The sequence below is a fragment of the Tachypleus tridentatus genome, chromosome 12 (genome assembly GCF_004210375.1).
Source record: "Tachypleus tridentatus isolate NWPU-2018 chromosome 12, ASM421037v1, whole genome shotgun sequence".
Lineage (NCBI taxonomy): Eukaryota > Metazoa > Arthropoda > Merostomata > Xiphosura > Limulidae > Tachypleus > Tachypleus tridentatus.
Window position 1 is genome coordinate 29,387,254 of NC_134836.1, and position 25,110 is coordinate 29,412,363.

Here is a 25,110-nt window from a genome sequence, read left to right on the forward strand (position 1 = left end):
ACTCTTTCTGATTTGTCGTACCATCTCGTTACCAGTGTTTTCAGCGGCTCCTTTGTTCTCTATTCACGTTCCGCGCATTCAATGTTCGCTACCGCTGTAACCGTTGGCGGGGTACGTAAAACAGAGAATTAAAAACAAAAGATTCAAACATAACTTTTTGAACTGTTAGAAAAAGCATTTTTAAATTTCAGAGGGAACTTCGAAAAAAGCCCTCTTCCCAAAGAAAAAAGTTTAATCAAGACTTTTACTGTATTTCTTATTTTTACCGCAGTTTTTGTTCGTTTTGATATCCTATTGGGTTTGATGCCAGAGGAGAGAAAGAAGTCTATTTTAAATGTTAGTGCCTTAAAAGGTCGTATTTTGCATCGTGATTTCTAATGGTGTGTTCTTGACGGCCGGAGAAGAGTTATAAATGAGTGAAAAGTTCACGACTGCTTGGGAGGAATCTAACATGAATGAGTTGCTCTGAATGTCCTTGAAAAACAAAAACTAAACTTCTTAGGTACAATGCCGCCTACCATCGTGTTATGATTGTCTTTCCTTCTTTTGTTCACTGTTCTTAAATTCTCAAAGTTGCGTTTCTACTAAAGCATCTTTTCTTTAGGGTTAAAAGATAGAAAATAAAATAAATTTAATAAAAGTGACAGTTACAACAAATCGTCTCTTCTAGTCTTAGCATTTCAAACTTAGAGACGGCTACAAAAAATAAACGTCCATCGCTGGTACACCGGTAAGTTTACGGATTGACAACGTTAAAATCAGGGTTCGATTCCCCTCGGAGGCTTCAGCAGATAATCTGATGGTGCTTTGCTACAAGAAAATACACGCTAACATAAATTGAACTTTTGTACCTTTACGAGAATATTCGAAACAAAATAATATTACCAGTAAAAGTGAAGTTCAAATTCACAAAGGCGTTGAAACAGAAATCTTAATTGAACCAATTATCCTTAAACCAGTTGATCTTAGCGTAACATTGTGTAATAATTTTCAGTAACAAAAATGCCTGTATTTCCCGGAACCAATCAAAATACATTACGGGTCGGACACACACTGACTCCGAATATTGAACTTTTAAAAAATACCGAGTTTCTTCCATACAGTTCTCTACCGATAAGATCACCATATTGCATTACTTTGAATTATGGGTGGAAAATATACAGAAACACAGTAAGTATTAATGAGATTCGCAATATTTTGTGTGTTTTTCTTAACACTTGTATTATTAAAATTATTAGCGTATGAGCACTTCGGTACATAAATAATTTACCATCGATTAACGCGATCAGAGAACAAGAAGCTGTTTGGATATCGTCTAAAACTTAATAACATAAAAATAATCAGCTTATTAATAATTCTTAGACTAAAGCGATACCATTACAACAATAATTTCATTTTTACGTATTCCACAACAAGACGTAATGGAAATACAGAAAAAAATCGCATTTCTCAACAAATCGTATTGCAAATATAGATAAATTTGTTTGTTTTTAAATTTCGCGCATAGCTACACAAGAGCTATCTCCGCTAGCTGTCCCTAATTTAGCAGTGTAAGACTAGAGGGACGGCAGCTAGTCATCATCACTGACCACCAACTCTTGGGATACTCTTTTACCAACCAATAGTGGGATTGACCATCACATAATAACACCCCCACGGCTGAAAGGGCAGGCATGTTTGATGCGATCGGGATTCGAACCCGCGATGATTACGAGTCGAACGCCTTAACCCACCTGACCATGCCGGGCCTAAAGAAATTTGACGTTCTTTATAGTGATATGACTAAAACGTAATGCGCCTAATGAATTTTATTTCAATTACGAGATGTTCTAATACTGTTTTATTTGTTTTAGCACTTATATGTTTTAGTTATTTTAAGCGGTAGGCAACAGCCAAATCCAAAAGAGACATCACTGGCAAGACAAAGCAGGTTTTATTCCCATCTGTTTATTATAAATATTTAAAAAACAAATATTGGACTTCCTAATCTCATAAAAACAAGCATTTCGTAACAGCTGTTTGAGATACAAACAACATTCATGACAAAACTGGAGATTTTAAGTTCATTATTCTTTCCTTCATACAAGAGAACAGCATTAAAACAATTATAAATAAGACGAAATCATGGTATGTCGCTTTATCTACAACAAGGAATTAATTATAACTTGTTGAAACACAACAGTTTCCATATCTCTAACCAAACCAAAATCGTTACCCCAATAAACAAGTTCAAAGTCCGTAGATTTCCACGTAATTATAAACCTTAGGAGAGATTCTAACTGGTGTCCCTGTTTGATCAGATAACAGGAGGTTTGACAAGCACTATTGTATATGTATATACATTCTTTTGCAACAACTGCTCCATTAATCATGTTTAATAATGCGTTAATCATCACGTAAACCATTCCAGGTATCCAAAGTTAGAAGATAATATTTTATAATACACAATTGTAAAGCTGCTAACGGATGAAGAAACTATATATGAAATCCCAGTTTTAAGGTAACGTTAATTGGAGCTTCCATTTTATAACCTTTTCCCTTACATTTTTTATTCGTTTAGTAGTACAAAAGTATTCTGTATAGTTAAGAGTATTCCATACTACTTACTAGTTATACGTTTAACTGAAGTAAATGTTAAACACAGATCTTCAGACTTTTAAGCTTAATTTCTTTGTAACACAAACACATGCACAACACATTTACTGGTGGCCCGGCATGGCCAAGTTGGTTAAGGCGTTCGACTCGTAATCCGAGGGTCGCGGGTTTGAATCCCGGTTGCACCAAACATGTTCGCCCTTTCAGCCGTGGGAGCGTTATAATGTAACCTTCAATCCCACTATTCGTTGGTAAAATAGTAGCCCAAGAGTTGGAGCTGGGTGGTGATGACTAGCTACCTTCCATCTACTCTTAAACAGCTAAATTAGGGACGGCTAGCACAGATAGCCCTCAAGTAGATTTGCGCGAAATTCAAAACAAACAAACATTTACTGGTGTGTACCTGAGAAGGTATTGTAAGATGGCATATATATTTGTTCTCAAAGAGATTCGTTTCCTGTTTATGGTTGTTACTGAGAGATGATTTAAATTTGTCAAATCCGGTTAGGATTTTAGTAGCTTTTATGTATATACTCTCAAATGTTACGGTCCAATTAAAATCTAGCCAAACCAGCTACTTTTTATTATATATTTAAGACTTTTGTAATTGCCAGTTACTTCAGACGTTATTACTCACCAAAAGAAACTCTTGGCTAATGAGAAAAAGTAAGAAATAAAAGAATAAGATGACAGAAGAGTGTACTTACTTACGTCATTGAAATCACTTCTTTGTTCACAGAACGGTCGACTAAAGCAACTGATCCGAGGAGGAATAGAGTCAATTTATTCCTTATATCTTGTGAATTGAAACATAACAGGTTGTAATATGTCATTAACCAAGTCATTTAACAAGTTTATTTTTTACAACAAAGATATTGTAATTGTTAAATTAGGGCAAAGCCACGCAAATGCTATCAGTGCTGTGTGCGCTGCGGGGATTAAACCTCGAACACTTACGTTATAGCTCTTAATCTCGCTGCTGAGCTAACGGGAGACCTCTAGCAGATAAATAAACTTACTGGCACAGCGGTATGTCTGCGGACTCACACTGCTAAAAACCGGATTTCAATACCCATGGTGGGCAGAGCTCATATAGCCCATTATTTAGCTTTGTGCTTGATTCTAAACAAACAAACAAAAATAGTTAAGGCTATAAATGCAGGGCTGTGGACTGGAAGCTCAAATTGTTCGTGTCTCAATACCACCAAAATAAAATTGCGTTTGACAATTTGGGACCGTGAACGCATTATAGAAATGATTGTCAAATTCCATTATTCTATTGATAAAAGCAGCCACAAAACTGGCGGTGGGTCATGCTGGTTAGCTTCCTTTACCTTCGGTCTGACATTTTGTACCCCGCTGGTACAGCGGTAAGTCTACGGATTTGCAACGCTAAAATCAAGGGTTCGATTTCCTTCGGTGGACTTAGCAGATAGCCCGATGCGGCTTTGCTATGAGAAAACACACACCTTCTGATATTTTAAAATGAAGGACAGCTGGCTTAGATAGTCCTCGAGTAAACTGCACGAAATTCAATGAAACTAAAAACATTAAGCGTGATAAAGGAAGAGTGTAACGATTCTTTAAGTTTCAGTTTCAGTTTTAAATGTCAGTTATTTAAATATTTCTATATTAAAATTCATTCAGTTTTAAACTCAGACACATGTAGTTATTGCGCATTTGGAAAAACTTCTGACCGTAGGGTGAAGCTCCAATAATAGTGAACTTAAATCTATGTGTTGTATTAGAGGTATTTGTGTCTGTCAAAGACGACTGTTAGAAAAATTAGTATTTAGAAAACGCCAATTTCACGTTCGGTTTGGTTCTTTAGGAAACTTTCACAATATGAAGCGTATAATTTATTATTGCAATAATTAATTAATTTCTACTAAAATTTGCTCACAACTTAGGTATTAAAGTGTTTGGCAACCATATCTACCAGTCTAGACTTTTAGTTTTCATATTTCTCGGCAGCAATCAACTCATAACTAGCTAAGTCAAATGCTAGAATTTCAGAAGAAAGAAAGTGGGAACTATTGGTTTTAATTTAGCATAAAAATAAATATTTCAGTTATTATAACGTTAAATGCAGTATGCATTTTGTTACGATTCATAACTTTATTGAGAAGCTGATGAGTACGAGTGGATATCTTTTATTCGAAACTCCAGGACATATCTGATACACCATTTCTATATTCACGCCGTTAACTTGGTTTCTACACCAATGTTAGCCATTCAGTTCAACAGAACACAAAATCCCTATGTGGCACAATTCTTCAACACTGGGAGTTTTATATTAGAAGATTTTCGGAACTTTAATCTTTGGTTTCAGTACAAGTACCTATTAACCTTGTGTTAAGTACTTGTGTATGGAAGCAGCTTATGTAAATAGCAGTCAATTGACAAACAACGATTTACGAGTTTAATGAAGTGTTTTTGTTTTGGGGAACATTCTTCCATCAAAATATGCAGTTTGTTCCCCAAAATAAAATCATTATTATTATAAATTGTTGTTTATCAGTTTAATATATAATCTTTCTTCAGCACCCAGGTGGTACATTGTTATGTCTGCGAACTTAAAGCATTAGAAATCGGGTTTCGATACTCGTCGTGGGAAGAGCATAGATAGCCTTTTGTGCAGCTTCATGCCTTAAAAAAAAAAAAAAACTTCTTTTAAGCACTTTTAAAGTCGTGGCTCCATCTGTTTGTTTGAAGTTAAACTATATTTATTCATCTAACTTGGGAGATGTGCAACTCGAATTGGCAGTTTACCTTCATGTGACAATTTAAACTAATGTTGAATTTCATATGTAATTAACCTTTGATCATGAACAAAACACTTAAGTGAGAGAGTAACAAAGAGAAACGTTTTACTTGTTATCTCATATTTTGGGTTAACTGATTAAAGATTTATATCCACCAAAAAGATAAACCAAGATTAATAAAACGATCAATTCAGATATGACTGTCTCGGAAGAAACACCAGTTTATATAATCGCAGGAAAATTATTCATAAAGTAACGAAGAAAAAGACCTTCCTGTATTTATATCTTTAACAAAACCATTAAAATATAGTAGCTGTAACATTTAAAAAGTGAAGTCGAATTGTTAGATTACCATAACGTACGAAAGACAGTCCTTATTAACCTTAATATTGAGATGAATGACTGGGTAATGTATGTCTAAAGATACTTTTATGCGATACAACAACAATTTTCACACTTCTTTACCGCTAGATGTCAGCCCCGTCAAACATGAGATCATCTGTAACAACCACTTGTGGCAGTTTTTGAAGAAATAGTTTTTCAGCCCAAACGCATATAAATTTCTCAACAAGTGGGTTTCTCGTCATCACTGATTAAGGTACACAATACCGAGAAACAATGTATAAATATGAACACCAATAGTTCACAAACCACATATATAATTACAGAGTACAGTCTGCTTTAACGGAGATTTTAATGAGAAAATACTGTCAATTGTGATTTAATATTCAAAATAGAAAAACATTTAAAAAAGAAATAAACATGCCACGTATGATAACTGCATAATTGATCATTTAAAATCATTTTAGAAATAACTATATTTTTACCCTAATCAAACAAAAACTATTGTATCTTTTATGTTAAATGGCGAGTAATATTTGGATGAATCCAAAATTGCTTCTCTCTGAGTTTCTTCTTTTTACCGTGTTTATTTTCATTTTCTGTGACTTGAATGCTCGACTGGTAAACAGTGGATCACAAGTACGAAACCCTTCAATAAACATGTATATCCTTTTAGCTGTAGGGGTGATATAAACTTCCAGTCAGTCTCATTTTTCGTTGGTTAAGAGTAGTTCAATAGCTGACGGTGGGTGAAGTTGACTGGCCTGTTTCACTCTAGTCTATCACTTCTAAATGAGAGACGATTAACGCACATTGCATTGCGCAAAATTCAACAAAACCTGCACTTTCTTGTTATGGCTGTTAAACTATGCTTATGTAACAGGTTAAAAAGCAGGATAATAATGATTATATTTTGCCCATCGTAGAAAATATTAATATATTTTCAGAATTAAAACCTTTCTTTTTATTTCTCGATAATATAAAGCTGCACAATGTAAGGTGTACTCACTGCGCGGATCAGTCTGTTTTTCGGATATTCGTATGAAGCTGCTAAAAGAGTATCTTCACAAGTAGTTTCTAGTTTTGAACTAAAAGTTTAGGGGGAATAGTTAGTCAACAGCACTCACTCTTAGCCCTTTTGGTCTGGTAAAATAGTATAGATCGCGACAGATTTTTTTAGCAATAACTATACTCTAACTGACCCCCGCTAGTATAGCAGTAAGTCTATGGATTTATAGCGCTAAAATCAGGGTTCGATTCCCTCGGTGGGCTCAGCAGATAGCCCGATGTGGCTTTGCTATAAGAAAAACGCAACGCAAAAACGATACTCTAACATGGGATTCACACATTCATAGTTCGACACGTTAACTACTAGACCACGATGATCTGAATTTTAGTGTTATAAGAATTTAATTTTATCGCGGAGCCACAAAAGAGCAATAAAGATTTCTCGATTTTAGCATTTATGCTAATTTTTATTTGCTAATTTAAATTCTATTTCATTGTCTAAAGTAATTTTGACAAAACGTTTGTAATTTATTGTTTTTTTCTGTTAGTTGTTAGGAGATTTAATCTGGTAGTGATGGTTATAAAGTAATTATCACCGAAAGTAACTTTTGACACAGTTTACTTCTTCATCAGTCCACTTTTTCTGTTGCTATCTTTGATCTAGACAAAACGTGATTCAGCAAACTTCTCAATGACCAATCAAAATTCACCACGATTGAAGTTCTCTTTTAGGGACGTGCTAATGCATTATGATTTCTCTTTGTTTTCAAAAAGAACAAAACCGAAATAAGGTTAATGAAAACTCTTTAGTCCTAAGCATTCTTCTGTTACACATAAAGTTATGCTTCAACTTAACTCGAAAAAGTGTTTTAAGATTTTTTTTTCACGTGGAAGTAGTTGCTATTATCAAAATTAAATTTTATAAACTTATTTTGATAACTCTAGAATTGCAGTTGGCATTAAGATCAGGAGGAGTTACCATTTATTGATGAAATAGTTTTGTAGTTTCATGTAGTAGGATAGACTACAATTAATCTTTAAACTACTTAGTAGTTTGTTAGATAATTTGTCCTTTAACCTGAGAAAGCGAACAACAATAACAAAGTCCTGCTAGTTTTTGTTAAATTTCCCGAAAAAGGCAAGAAGTATTTCTCTTTTTTAAAATGAGTTTCGCTGAAGTAGTTACCATTAAAATATGAAATTTGCTAAAAGGTTCATCTACTGTCGGTAATTTTCTGGTAGCTTTGCAATTTTTTAAAGTGTTTATTTTCGAATTTCGCGCAAAGTTACATGAGAACTATCTGCGTTAACCGTCCATAATTTAGCAGTGTTTGGTTTGGTTTGAATTTCGCGCTAAGCTACACAAGGGCTATCTGCGCTAGCCCTTCGTAATTTAGCAGTGTAATACTACAGGAAAGACAGCTAATCATCACCACCCACCAACAACTCTTGGGCTAGTCTTTTACCAACGAATAGTGGGATTGACCGTCACATTATAATGCTCCCACGGCTGAAAGGGCGAGCATTGGTGTGACGGGGATTCAAACCCGCGACCCGGGGATTAGGAGTCAAGTGCCTTAACCACCTCGCCATGCCGGGCCTTTTTAAATTGTGTCAGCCTTGATTTGATCGAGTTTTTAGGTATAGTGATATTTGGTTTCCAGAGTGCTTCTAATTCACCTTATTGAGAACGAGAGTAGTTTCTTAGGTGTGGAGATAAGAATATTGGCATTGACCTTCTATGGTTTTGAGCGTGAAACGACAATGATTTTATTCATGGGCTAACAGCTTGTAGAATATTGTATAAAGGAAGTTGTAAACACGTTTTCGTTGGTTCCACTATATAGAATGAACTGTTATTAATACAAGGTGTAAAATTCAGGAATGTGATCGAATTTTAGTATCTCAGTTTATAAAGACATTAGTGTACTAAGGAAATTCAAGGTTCAAATCCAGTTCGGCGTGGCTGTTTTGATTTTTACTATCATTTCGATCACACAGAAGTCATGATTCTGAGGTAGGAATAACTTAGTGAGTTGGACAAATGAGAATTTCCGGAGTTATTTAAAAATAATTTTTCTTAACAGTTCGAAACTTCGATCACTGATGTGAACCGAGAGCCCCAGTTCAAGTTCTTATAAAAGCAGATTTTTATGCGTTTCGAATATCATTGTTTTAACAACTAAAATGTATCAATGGAAAAAGGTTTTCTCTCTATAACGTACGCAATAAACTTTTTTGTTATTTGGAAAACACTGCTTTAGTGATATTAGAATTTTTTCTGACGACTGCTACCTCTAGAGAAAACTGAGGGTAGAAGGAATCACCTTAAAAGCATAGAAAACATAGAAATATGTAATGAAACCTTTAGCATATCCAGCCAACATACAGGACACAACATGGCGCCGTCACTAGCTCAGCTTAACACGTGTTCCTAATCAAACTTTATTATATGAAATTTCTATTAAATTTTCAGCTTATTCACCCACTGTATATGCACGTTTTTTGTTGTTTTTTTACCTTTTAATAGTGCATTACTACTTAAATTGGGGAAACAGCTTTGATATTAAACGTCTTGCCATTTGGGATTTAATTACAATGGAGCTATGGAAAACTCTTGGATTTATCTAAAGAGAAATTACAACAATAGATTATATATCTTTTGGTTACATTGTAACCACATAGCGCACGCAATAAAAGCTTAAAACAGACGTTTCATTGTAATCTGTGAACTGTTCCAGATAAAAGGCATCGAAAGATGAATCACAATACAAAGTTCTTCGTGTAAATCGTAAATAAATGTCAACGTTTACAATGAAGCTAACATTACTGAAACGTCTGTGAACACGTTATCGGCTTATGGTTTTTGCCACTACATTATATCGAATTCGAAACGTTAAGTAAACGTGAATGCTAGAACTAGATGGAAAGCTAGACAATCTTCAGTTGATTTTAACACATCGATAAATCATGTGGCAAACAATGTAAAAGTTTTTCATTCGAGATGTTTCTCAAATAAATGAACTGTTTTCAGCCATTAATATTTATGTTTAATAATTCCTGATCAAAATACAGATCAGAAACCCAAATTAATCAAGTAACCATTATTAGGGACTTAATCTACCATACTGACTAGGTGCATGAGATGTCTTAAAACCATAGTAGTTTTTTAAATCTGCACTGATAGACAAGGCATCTAGTCAATACTATTCACCAATACCTATCGAGTTACTCTTGCCTGATAAAATAATGAGATTTGATTATCACAGCACACTCACGACCCCATTGTACAAAGTGCATTTTTCGAAAATTTGGAAATTACCCAGAGTAGCCCCAAGATTTAGCAGTGGGTGGGAATGTCTCGCTGCTTTTCCCCTAATCTTACACTGCTAAATTAAGGACGGCGAGCGGAGATAGCAAACAATCTGTTTTGAATAGGGTTAGCTAGTTTCAAGTATGTAATAATATAACTGATTATTGCTTTAACATGATAGAAACTCGTCAGTTGTATGTATGCCAAAGAACATTAGTAATGTGTTAATTCGATTGTGTTCTTTAGTGGAAACTTGTTTATGTGAATATATATATTTGTCATATTAACTCTCAGTCAGGAACTGTTAGAGTGTTGTTCATATGAGACATTATAAGATGTTTTGAAATAATCACTTGCAGTTTCAAGTACATTTTGAGGGGTTAGTGTCCTTTGTATAACTATGTGCCAAATACTGGTAAATGGGGTCGTTGACCAAAGTCTTAATTATTTTCATTACTTCTGTTACGTTTCTGCCTGAGGTTTTAACTAAATATGAAAGTATTTATGGTCCCTAAACATCTTCTAAACATTGGATTATAAGCACATCACTAATATCTGTGTTCACTGCCGTTTTATGCATAAAAAACAACAAATACGTTGTTAAACCTGTTTTTGGCGATCATGCTATTTCTCCACGTTATCCATTATTTCTTTTGTCTGCCTTACAGTAGCCAGTTTTAACAAATTTGTATCGTCCAAAGTTTGAGGCTTATAATGATAAAATATGGATTTCGAGTGTTGCAATTGGTACAGCACAGATAATTCTTTGGCAGCTAGCTTTGAACATGACAACAAACAGGCATAATTAGTATTGTCTAAATATCCAAATATCGAAAAAAATCGACAAAGTACGAATGAATAGTGATTTGTGTAATCGCTAGATGGCGGAGCAAACGACAAAATAAGAAGGATTCAAATCATACAAACTAATGATAATCAACCCGCCTAGATGACGCTGCAAGAAGGTATATGAAATCAAACTTGTTTGTTTTATAATTTCGCGCAAAGCTACACAAGGGCTATTTAATTTAGCACTGTAAGACTAGAGGGAAGGCAGCTAGTCATCACAACCCACCGCCAACTCTTGGGATACTCTTTTCCCAACGAATAGTGGGATTGACCGTCACATAATTAACGGCCCAACGGCTGTAAGAGCAAGCATATTTGGTGCGACAATGATTCGAGCCCGCAACTTGAGCTCAGATCACGAAACGAACGCCTTAACCCACCTAGCCATGCCGGGTTTCACGAACTCAAATATTGTTTATTTTGTTTTGTTTTATAATTTTGCGATAAGCTACACGAGGGCTATCTGCGCAGCTGTCTTTTATTTAGCAATGTAAGACTAGTGAGAAGACAGCTAGTCATCACCCCTCATCGCCAACTCTTGGATTTCTCTTTTACCAACGAATAGTGGGTTTAATCATCACATTATAACGCCCACGGCTGAAAGGACGAGCATGTTTGGTGCGATAGGGATTCGAGCTCGCGACCCTCACATTATGAATCCAGTGCCTTGATAATCTGGCCATGCAGGGCCGAATCAAATATTACATACTGATTTTTTTTTTGTGGTTAAGCACAAAGCAGCACAATGGGCTATTTGTGCTCCGCCCACCAGAGTTTCTAGTGGTATAAATCCGCAGATATATCTTTGTATCACAAGGGAGCCACACATAGATTATCGTTTCCGTATCGTCTAAATGACAATTAAAGCAATACTTTGGCGAAAAATAAATTTATGTAAGGAATTTTGAAATATAAAGTAAAGGTGACATTAATTTCTTAATGTTTTTCTCAGAAGTAATAAAGTAATGAGGAAAGTTACTTCCGTAACAGTATCAGAGATGACACCAATGTCTTGCTTGATGGTATTCATTCATATACTCCTAAGTAATACACACACTTTTTAAACATTTGAAATAATTTATGAGAATACTGTTTTTTTTAGGGAAACTACCAATCTAATAAATTATGAACTGTAGTTTTATCCTTGTAAACTCTCGTGTAAATAATCAATACGTTTGGTAAATCTTTGATACTAGATATACCTTTTAGACCAGCGGTTCACACATTTTGGTGACCAAAGGACCACTTTAAATTCAGAAAACTTAACGATGATTTTGTTTTGAAGAAAAGATTATGTGTACATTTAAAAAATAATGTTTCAATCCATGTATAATAAGTTTACGAACACGTGTTATATTATTTGAATCGCATATTTTTTCAAATATTTTGAACTTAAATTTCGGATATGACTCGCTTACCCTAATTTTGAGAAACGCTGGGCTAGGATATTTACTATGTCGACTTTCAGCTGGTCTGATGAATTTTGGTGTTGAGTTATAGGCCTCATCGGCACGAGATATAGCACTTGCAACATATTTGCCACATTGCAATGTGTTATCCTGTGTTTTATTCGTATTCTTGGACTGTAACTGCAAACTACATATTTAAAGTGTGTGTTGTGTCCCTGGAAGGTAGTAGTACTTTTATGGACTTGCAACGCTAAAATTCTAGGTTCGGCTTCTCCTTGTGGACAGAGTGAGGACAGCTCATAAAGTAGGTTTACGCTAAGTCACAAAAACATGATTTGCTATATGCTTTCATAGTCTGTCTAGTCAAAGTAATAGGAATTAAAATGAACTGCGTTTGAACTGTTTATTCACTCTCACCAAAAAGCCTAATTCAGTAGCTTGTGGCCCGGCATGGCCACGTGGTTAGGGCGCTCGACTTGTAATCTTAGGATTGCGGGTTCGAATCCCTGTCGCATCAAACATGCTCGCCCTTTCAGCCGGGGGGCGTTATAATGCGACGGTCAATTCCACATATTCGTTGAGAAAAGAGTAGCCCAAGTGGTGGTGGGTGGTGATGACTAGCTGCCTTACCTCTAATCTGCTAAATTAGGGACGGTTAGCGTAATAGCTCTCGAGTAGCTTTGCGCGAAATTCAAAAACAAAACAACCAGTAAATTATTGTTTGCAAACTGATTGAAAGTATTCTGATCAATTATTTGCTACATGTTCCAATGTCTCAGCGTATTTGAGGGCTTATAAATAAAATTCGGGGTGTGATTCCTACTATGCGAACAATGCAGCAAACTCATTATGCAACGTTGCGCTTAAACAAAACAAACAACTTAAAGATACGACTAGACTTATAAGACGCTCTCCCGTTCTATTTAGGAAATCTTTATATTAACTATAATTAATAATGGTTTAACTGTAAAATGTCGTACAAGGATGTAACTCGTGAAGAACGTTAGCTTATGGTTAATGATGCCTTGTCTGTTTTCGGATTTGTAATCGGATAGATTACCACGTGATTTTTCTCCGTTAGTTTTTCAACACGTTCAAGAGTTATGGCTACTTTGTGATTTGTCTTATTTTTAGCTGCGCGCCACTGAAGGTGACAAAGGTTATATTCTCTCTCTAGAGGTGTTTACTTGTGTTTTTCAACAACAATTCTGAATGGGTTTGAATGAAAGTTGATATACATGTGGACTATAACTCGGCTTAGAAAATATTAGTTCTTTGAGGGTCAAGATCAGCGCAAATGTTTAGAAAATCCAAAATTTCTCTGTCTGTCAACACCGATTTTCACACAATTTTTTCTCTTTTACTCAATCAAAAAATAAACGGATTTTGATTAAATTCGCTGAATATATGTAGAATATTATTCCTCGTTGTTCTATCAGAAATGGTTTATGTTCATTGATAACGACGAACATAAGGACCGAATGTGATCAACATGCGCCTGGGAGATACGCGCTATAAGTGCTCATCTGACTTTTGTAAGCTATAAAGGTTTATGGTTCTAGTATGATTATTCCATAAAAGTAATTTTCACGTGGAATATGTCCCTCACACTTTTTTTGAGCAGAGAATATATTTTGATAGAATACGCTTCTGCATATTCTAGTGACATAAACTGTAAACTCATGGGGTAACCCACTAGTATTTAAGTTCCAATATTGGCATGTACCTTAGCAACCGACTATATGAAGATTCTAGGACGCTTGAATTCAGTGAGAGAAACGTTTGATAGAAATACGAATACAAATTCGTTTCGTTGTAAAGCTTGTCCATAAGACTGGATAGTATCATAACCTAACTTTTGTGAGATTATACTAAAAGTGTTAATTCCATTTGTGTTTATGAATTATTTTATGCTAATATGTGCGCCAATTAGTTAGAAAATAGTATAATTCCTGATAATCGTATATTTAAAAGTTTGCTATTTTCTGTGATTTTAGAAGCAAGATCTAATATCTCTAACAAATCTTTGCTCCAAAGCAACTTTTCTGCAGAAAAATGACATCTTAACGACTGTTAGTTTTGTTCTTTTGTTTAGCTGTCTTGGTGATAACAAACAGCCTTAACGAAATATCTTGTTACTGCCTTCTAACTCTGTGCTCGACTTACTAATTCAAAACAACTGTTCCAACAGAAAAACAACAACAAACGTCTGAGGAATTTTAATCCGCCCGCGTCCACATTCCTAATATCTGATGCAGATTCATGCTCTTCAGAAATACTGGATACGAGATCCGAAATAATTTACCAGCTGGCTTTCCACATTGATCGAAAGCCAGATATACGGGAACTTCAGAGATATTCAATTGTAATGACACCCTCCTGCACAATGCCTCCCGCTAGTACAGCGGTAAGTCTACGGATTTACGACGCTAAATTCAGGGGTTCGATTCTCCTCGGTGGGCTCAGCAGATAGCCCGATGTGGCTTTGCTAAAAACGAAAACACACAACCTCCTGCACGTTTGCCCTTCAGTTGTTGCGAGACATCAATGCAACAAACGTACTGGATTAACTTTTTAATATTTCAGGTAAATGCAAACCAAAAAGGTTTGTTGACATTTACCCAGGCATTCAGGATAACAGATTTACGCGGTATGAAATGTGTAATGCGTATACATTTTACGTTTTGATCCACTAGAACTTTTTGCGACTGATCGAAGAAAGCTGTATTGCAACAGAAATACTATACAAAAGTAACAGTTTTGAAACCTATATCCTCACACCTGTTTCTATATTCAGGAGGGGTGGACTACACAAGGTTTTCAGTGGTTCAGTGTTAACTTTGAGGCCTCATAATGCAAATATGTCTGGGATCGTAGTAAAGACTAGCAATACACTTGAATTATAGTAACCCAATATACTTACTCTTTTATTTGGAAGAAGTGTGCATGAATTGGATTTGTATATTTACTCTGATACTTGAAGGAAATGTTTTGTACATTTATATTGATATTTGGAGGAAAGTTTCAGGAACTGGGTTTTGTAAATTGATAGTAATGTTTGCAGGACGTATGTTTGAAACGAGTTCTGTATATCTGTGTTGACATTTGGAAAAAGCGTCTATGAATTAGGATCTGTATACTGATAGTGACATTTGAGAAAAGCGTCTATGAATTAGGATTTGTATACTGATAGTGACATTTGAAAAAAGCGTCTATGAATTAGGATCTGTATACTGATAGTGGCATTTGGAAAAGCGTCTATAAATTAGGATTTGTATACTGATAGTGACATTTGAAAAAAGCGTCTATGAATTAGGATCTGTATACTGATAGTGGCATTTGGAAAAAGCATCTATGAATTAGGATTTGTATACTGATAGTGGCATTTGGAAAAAGCATCTATGAATTAGGATTTGTATACTGATAGTGGCATTTGAAAAAAAGCGTTTGTAAATTAGGATGCGTATACTGATAGTGAGATTTGGAAAAAGCGTCTATGAATTAGGATCTTTATTCTGATAGTGGTATTTGGAAAAAGCATCTATGAATTAGAATCTGTATACTGATAGTGGCATTTGGAAAAGCGTCTATGATTTAGGATTTGTATACTGATAGTGACATTTGAAAAAAGCGTCTATGAATTAGGATCTGTATACTGATAGTGGCATTTGGAAAAAGCATCTATGAATTAGGATTTGTATACTGATAGTGGCATTTGGAAAAAGCGTCTATGAATTAGGATTTGTATACTGATAGTGGCATTTGGAAAAAAGCGTTTGTAAATTAGGATGTGTATACTGATAGTGAGATTTGGAAAAAGCGTCTATGAATTAGGATCTTTATTCTGATAGTGGTATTTGGAAAAAGCATCTATGAATTAGAATCTGTATGCTGATAGTGGCATTTGGAAAAGCGTCTATAAATTAGGATTTGTATACTGATAGTGACATTTGGAAAAATATCAATGAATTTAGTTCTCTATACGGACATTGATATATGAAAGTATACGAGTCAGTTGTTTTTTTTAATTTCATGTAAGATAACGACATAATTGCGAGGAATGAAACATTTTTATAGCGTGGTGAAATCCAGTATTACCTATAGTGTCCAGAGCCGGGTAATTCTCTTGCCATTGAACCTCATGTGAATACTGCCACTTTGCCGTTTGTTGCGTGCCTCCGCTAGCTACAACAAACCATATGCGTTATAAGAATGAGTTTGTGGCAAATCTATACGTCAAAGCGTAACCTGCCATGTTAAGTGACGGTCAACAGGAAGTACTGAAAATCGGGTCACCTGTCAAACTCCAGAAATAATTCACTACTGCTGAACAATAGTCTAATTAAGACTAAAGGTACGAAACCTGCATAATAACAAATGCCCCAGAATCCCGGAAGATATAATCCTTACCGCTAACTGGAGCCCCCTATGCATGAGATAAATCCATTTTGCCTTGGGCAACTGAGAACATTTATATGTTACACTGTGGAAAATAAAAATGTAGTTGTGTTAGTGAAAACAGTTTGTTGTTACATGTATCATTAAGTTAATAGATCACCAGTACTAATACTCAACATATTCAAAACGTTTGTTTTAATTACGTTTAGATGAAGAAAAGAAATTCTCAAATAAATGAAATATTCTAATTAAAGTTCTAAAAATGTATTGAATTTTTCAAAACTGAATAAAAATATAGTGTAAATAAATAAAATATTTCATAAGTTGGTAAATAAATTAATAATAATATTTAAGTTAAAATAAGTAACAACAAGCTTCGGAGACATTATATAGAGAACAAGTAATTTTCAAACTTTCCTAACCTCTACTTAATATTATTCCAATTTCGTCTTTGTGTTATTTCAATTTCTGGCTTAATTTATAACGGTATGCGAATCATATTATACTTGCAATATACAGCGCCGACGATTCTTTTTGCATAGGGTCAAGCGTGTTAAGACGTTCGACTCCTCATCTGAGGGTCGCGGGTTCGAATCCCGCCCGCACCAAACATACTCACTATTTCAGCTGTGAGGGCGTTCTAAAGTTACGGTCGATACCACAATTCGTTAGTCAAAGAGTAGCCCAAGAGTTGACGGTGGGGTGGGTTGTGATGACTAGCTGCCTTTCTCTAGCCTTACACTGCTAAATTAGGGACGGCTAGCGCAGATAGCCCTCGTGTAGCTTTGCGCGAAATTCAAAACAAACAAATATGTTTGCACAATACAAAGGCTCATCAGGGCAGTTAAGGTTTGACAAACATGGTAATAATTGAGACGCTATTAATTACATTGCACAAACAACAACTGTTATGGACTAAACCGATATTATGGTGGTGAAGTGAAAGCTTGGGTGTATATTGCAAATTAGCCTCCCACCAGGGCATTATATTAAAACATTATAACTTAATATTTGTCGTGTATAAATTAAGTGGCTCTTAACACTTTTTACTTTTTATTTCGGTCAGTATGAAGAACTCGTATAGTTGATCTTTATTGGGATATTGTTGTACACACTTCCAATGTCCCTTATGTATGTTGGGGACAAGTAACAAGGAGTATGAAGAGGTATAGCGTTTCGTCACGAAACGTCCTCTTCTTGTTACAGATTACTGCTGTGTTTATCGATGCACGTATTTCAATTGATATTAATATCAACACATTTAACACTGAGATGTCAATGATTCCTCTGCCACCCAACACTCACTACCCATTCCAGTCTCAAAAAAATAATAAATACACTGCTAAATTTGACGTGTTGAAAGCTAACTTACTAATTTTAAGAAGAGACAAGATAGACAATGTTAGCTCTACATTCACTACGATTAAAACTATCAATTAGATTGTGAAGTATTGAATTTGTACAGTGAATGTGAAAAGCTACATATAGGCCTACAACAATACTTTTCTTGTGATGCTAAAGTCTGTTTAATGTTTTAAAATAATAATCGCATCATGAAATACATATAAACATTTTCGCCTTACATTCTCATCGATTTCTCTGCCCGTATGGATGTATTTGCACAGGTTATAAACATAGTAGAGGTCATATCATGAGGAAAACGTGACCTCACAGTCTCGTTGTTTCTCTTTGCACGTGTAGGTAGATAGGTTTGCATACCGCGAATACAACAGAAGCCATGGTATAATGAAAACGTGCTGCGATTTCTAATTGTTTTGAAGCAAGTCACAAACACGAGTTGCCGTCTCTCAGTGAAGATGGTCGAATAATCTCTGCTATAGTACATGTTGGGAAGTGAAACTGAAACCCAAATGTAATGGCTTTGTTATTAATACTTTATTACAGTTATTGTGGCACCTGTTATGTAAGATAATTCATACTGAACCAAAAAAACAAACTAAAAACATCAAAGTATATTATATCATATAATATGTATGGTATATTTTGTTGCCTTTTATTTATCCCAGTGAACCTATACGTCCGTAGGATTTAAATAATAATTTTTTCATAAAGTCATTATTCTAGCCAACGAAATGTAAAATAAATCCTATTTTAACGGACTCTTATGCTCAAAATTTATATCAACAAGTCATTATTGTGTGTCTACCATCAGTGATGTAAAATTGCAATGGAACGGAATGTATCAGAACATACATAACACATCAGAACATAATACATAACAAATAGTGTGATGTCAACAGCGATTGATTACCTTGTAATAGCCCTTTCCAAGACAAGGTATTAATACACTCAGATCATAAAGGTATGTTCAGATCGGGGATTTACACTATTAAAGATGAGATATCCCTTGTCCTTCAGTAGTATGGATCAACTTGGGGTATCGTGATCACTCGAAACAGACTTGCAGTAAGTCGTAACCCATCTACAATAAGGTATTGACAAGAAAGTTTTTTTTACACTTTCTGTTCGTTTGCAGGTGCATTTAAGTTTCAATTTCACTTCTCAACATGTAAGACAGTACAGATGATTTGATAAAGTATTACTGAGAAACAACTCGTTTTGTGACTTCCTTCAAAACAAGTAGAAAAACACGTCACATCTTTGTTATAACAGTGCTGCAATGTTTTGAGTTGGTTTTATGAACAATGTTACAAAGTTAAATGTAACATGTATAAAATGTACGAAAAAGGTTCTCTGAAATCAGTGTTTTAAGTTGGTTTTATGAATGGTGTTAAATATAACGTTTGAAATGTACAAGACAAATTCTTTGAATACAGTGTTAAAACCTGATTTTATTTATAGGATTTGAATATTTAAATGTTAAATTATAAGCCTTAATTAAAAAAATGGCCTGGCATGGCCTATCGCTTAAGGCGTGCGACTCGTAATCCGAGGGTCGCGGGTTCACGCCCGCGTCGCGCCAAACATGCTCGCCCTCCCAGCCGTGGGGGCGTATAATGTGACGGTAAATCCCACTATTCGTTGGTAAAAGAGTAGCCCAAGAGTTGGCGGTGAGTGGTGATAACTAGCTGCCTTCCCTCTAGTCTTACACTGCTAAATTAGGGACGGCTCGGTGCAGTGGGTTAACAACCTGCTCACTTAAATATTTGTTGTAGAATTCGCAAGCGATTCCGGCCATATGTTTCTAGATGGAACCTAATGGTGATAACTTACTAACACACTAATTAAAGAAATAATGACAAAATGCAATTCAGCGAGACTATAAAATGTAATTATTTAAATCAAATGCAACAAGTGTATTACTCAGTGGTTCTACGACACGATGGATACAACTGGTAAGAGAAAGATAGAATTTCTAAAGGTTACGCAGAAAAGATCATAACGAGGGTCTAGTAACAGGTGGGATTCAAGCAAAATGGAAAGAATCACCTATCGCCAAATTTTGTTGGATGAACTAGTCGAATTCAGGTGTCACTCTTATAAAGCATCCATGGCCTCAAAGGTGTTTAGAACGATTAGAATTTTTAACAGTTCACATGTTATCTATTGAGCCATACTCATTTCAAGGACGTTGGTGAATTCCTTGTGCCCTTTTTTTACTCAAACAAATAAACAAGAGTTACTACTGACTTCGTTTAATTAACATATTTTAATACAAACTGAATTTGTGTTTTTCATCCTACAGAGGTCGTTATAATTTTGTTCATGGTCTTTATCCCCTTCGTTCCTTCCACCATTGTAGAAATTGTTCTTACGTTAATCCTTAAGTCTTACGATGCAGTTCTCTTAAATTACTTAGGCCGATGGTTTCCGTTTTTATTATAGGTCATGAAATTTGATTTTGTTGTAATCAACTGATTTTGGATGAAAATCGGCGCTACAAAATGGGCAACTAACAACTGACAGAGAACAAGCCAGTAGTTCTCCAGGCAACAATCAACGCCATTTCGAGAGCTTCAAAAAATCAAACGCTTTCAGGAGTTACAGAATTTAAATAAACCATGAACCAGAAAAAATCCATAAGGTGACAAAAAAATTGCAATATTTATAAACCATTTTTCTGGTGTTAGTCATGTTTAACACGTAAATAATGGTTTATCCACGCTAATCGACAAGCCCCCCACTAGTACAGCGGCATGTCTCCGGGTTACAACGCTAAAATCAGGGGTTCGATTTCTCTCGGTGGGCTGAGCAGATAGCCCGATGTGGCTTTGCTATAAGAAAAACACACAAACACACGCTAATCGACAAAAGTAAAATAATGTATAAACTAGGTTTATAACCTAAATCACGTTTAACACGTAAATATTAGTTTGTATAAAAATAAACATTTTTTTGATAGATTATTTATCATATGCTCTCTTTTCAGCTGTATTAGTTATTCATTCAGCAAATTTAAAAATAATGTTAAATAAACAGCACTAGGGGCTAATTTATCAGTTTTCGGCTCCAAAAAGATGGCTGAACAAAATATCAAAAGTACAGATAAACTCTTTGCCTCACTGTTGCAGCAACAAAACATGATTATTGAAGAGTATATTATCAAGTTAGAAAGTGGATGTAACACAAGCCCTCAATTAACGTACACTGGGACAGGAAGTGGGCTTTCCGCCAGGGTTTCTTGTGCACAGTATACATAAATTTGCCAAGTGAAATATCTGAACCTGTTTATTTTTGTGATACGCCACCACCGTAAAACTGACTGTTCGTCTTTAACAAGTGCTTCTAGAAAATATGGATTAAATGATTCTACGAGTTGTAAATAACGTTGAGGAATGAGCTGCATCAACTCAACACCAAGAACAGATGGACAATGATGAAGATGAGCTTTGAGGAACCTTTTAAGGAGTGAGTTGTACCAATTCAACAGCCAAACAAGATGGATAATGGTGAAAAGGAACTTTGAGGAACCTTCCAAGGAGTGAGTTGTACCAATTCAACAGCCCAAACAGATGGACAATGATGAAGACGAGCTTTGAGAAACCTTCCAAGGAGTGAGCAGCACAAATTCAGTTGTCAACACAAACATGGATAACGGTAAGTACGAGCTTTGAGGAATCTTCCAGAGTTTTGTTTGTTTTGTTTTGAATTTCGCGCAAAGCTACTCGAGGGCTATCTGCGCTAGCCGTCCCTAATTTAGCAGTGTAAAACTAGAGGGAAGATAGTTAGCCATCACCACCAACCGCCAACTCTTGGGCTACACTTTTACCAACGAATAGTGGGATTAACCGTCACTTTATAACGCCCCCAAGTATGAAATGGCGAGTATGTTTGGTGTGACAGGGATTCGAATCCGCGACCCTCAGATTACAAGTCGAGTGCCTTAACCAACTGGCCATGCCGAGCCCCCTTCCAGAGTAAATTTTTGACTGTGATATATATTTAAGTTGAAAATAAATACATTGTGTTACTTGTTTTGATAAAACGAAAAGTTTCCAGTTACAAACCCGTGCTGAATTTTCTAAGAAAAACTTTTTGGAAAACTCACACCGTGCCATTTTAATAATTATCATATTTATCGCCCTTTTAAAAAAAATCCCGGAACTCTGTCATTTTATACTTGGATATGTTCTACTACAATCCTTTTTAGTCCAAAGCAGTTTGGATGTTTTTTTATGGTTTTTGTTTACGACTGGGCAATTTCATTGTTATACCAACTAGTAGGTTCGGTACTTTTCCATGAGGTTAGGTCACTTCTGTATTAGGTTGACTGGACGATAGGGTGCGTCCATATTACTTTCTTACAATGTTGAAACATGCCGCAGTGTCTTTATTTATAGGCTTTAATTGCTATAAACTGTCATAACCAGAATATCTACTATTAACAAATTGTCGTTATTTATTCTGTCTACTATTTTCCTGTAATCTGCTATGAAGTTCTGAAAAGTATTCCGATTACTATGCAATCAGTGATGTACGACATTTATATTAAATGTGTGAGTTAGAAAAATATATCCGGACAATCAGTTGATGAGCAAATTAAAATACTACACAGTGTGTCATCTGATCGGATGTTGGTTTTGCTGCCATGCAACAATTAAACCTCTTGTTGTTGTTTATACAAACAATACACTGAACGTTCCATATGGCGCGTAAATGGGCATATATCATGGCAGGTGTCACAATTACGTGATTGTATGTTAAAGTATCTTCCCGTATTGTCTAGCAGCTCACCAGACTCTTGCTTCAACCTATATGTCCCAATGTTTACATATTAGTAGCTGGAACTGTGCGTCAGGTATTGTGAAAGACGCCCAACGGCGTGGCCGGCAGATGTTACCACCTGCCAGGGCATACGCACGCGCTTTTTCTCTGAAATCACTGTTGATTAAGTTTAAAGAAGTGCAGTGTAATACGGGTAGACGTGCAACAGGTGTGGTCAGATTAGCAGGGCTGGTCTTGTATTGGAAAGCAAGCTTTGTTTTCACTTCACCTGCTCAACATTTCGTTCTCAAACTAGTTTTTCTTGCCATCCATCCATTTCTTCAGTGCTAATCCACTACTTTAAAGGTTATAAACGTAGCACACAGAATCTATGCATAATTATCTGTTATGTATTTTAAAGACTACAAACACAATAAACAGAATCTATATGCAGTTAACCGATACGTGTTTTAAAGATTATAAACACAACACACATAACCTATATGGAATTATGTTACGTATTTTAAAGACTGTAAACACAATAAACAGAATCTATATACAATTATCCGCTACGTGTTTTAAATACTATAAACGCAGCACACAGAACCTATACGTAATTATCTACTAAGTGCTTTAACTGTTTAATTAGGGTTGACATCATATGATGCAAGCATTTTACGCGCAAAATTTTGAATGACCTGCTCACAAAAGTCGTAAATCTTTGCGTATGGTGGTGTTGGTAAACATACACAAGCCGTAAACGAAGGGTTAAAGATTTTAAACACAGTAAACAGAGTCGACAGAATTATATATAATCCAATAAATATATTAGGAGGTCGAATAACAAGGATTAAAAAGGAACACTCTCTGGTTGAAAAGTTTTATACCCACGGCGTTATGTGAAATCACACTTAAAAAAAACAACAGTTTTTAGTTTCTAAACAAAAAAATTCTGGCCACGAGCCAATCGGATCGCAAGACTCGACTTCGTATTGATCGAATTAAACCTGTTACTATTGCACACTTTATTTGTAATACTCTTTCCCACTTTTAAAAACTTAGACTATCCATCTGAGATTCGAACCACACATGATTTAAACTTCCTTCAGAAAGGCACGGCATGGCCAGGTGGTTAAGGCACTCGACTTGTAATCTGAAGGTCGCGGATTTGAATCCCCGTTACATCAAACATACTCGCCTTTTCAGCCGTTGGTGCGTTATGATGTGACAGTCAACCCCACTATTCGTTAGTAAAAAGAGTAGCCCAAGAGTTGGCGGCGAGTGGTGATGAGTAAATGCCTTCCCTCTAGTCTTACACTGCTAAATTAGAGACGGCTAACGCAGAGAGATTTTGTGTAGCTTTGCGAAAAATTCAAACCAAACAATCTTTCAGAAATATTTTTCCACTTTCACATTAGGAGTGTCATGCTCTTCCATTTCAGCTTAAAAAGCTGTTTATGTTTGTTTTTTTCTTGTTCTAGAGTCCCAGAGGGCAAAATACGGCTTTGCTAAGATAAGATTAATAAAAAATATACTCAATAAAAACTCATGAGGACAAACTAAAATAAAAAATATCTTACGATGCACTTCAAACTACTTAAACAAATATTTAGGCAGCAAGTATAAAGTCAAATACAAAGTTTTCGCAATCGCAAAGAAACATATTTTTTAGAAATAATTCTTAAAATTATATTTGAATTAAATAGTTAGGTGCTATAGTCTCCCCTGAATTACATAAATTATTCTAATGTTAGTTTATTTTATATCAATTAGATTGTTGTTGCAATAGATAAATTATACAGAAGTAACATAACATAAACCTGAACAAGTATACATTAAAACAGAAATGAAAATATCTGTTTTATCTTTAGGTATAAGCTAGTTTACTGTAACTAACAACCGATATTACAGCTGTGTTAAGGCGTGCGACTCGTAATCTGAGGGTCGCGGGTTCGCATCCCTGTCGCGCCAAACATGCTCGCCCTTTCAGCCGTGGGGGCGTTATAATGTGATGGTCAATCCCACTATTCGTTGGTAAAAGAGTAGCCCAAGAGTTGGCGGTAGCTGGTGATGACTAGCTGCCTTCCCTCTAGTCTTACACTTCTAAATTGGGGACTGCTAGCACAGATAACCCCCGAGTAGCTTTATGCGAAATTCAAAAACAAACAAACAAAACAAATACAGCTGTGTTAAGTCAAAATCTTTGTTATAAAGTAATTTCATCTCTCTCTACAAATCAGTCAACTAACAGTTAATTTATATAAACATAAACGCAAACAGACTACTGTTAATAGCTTCTAGCTCG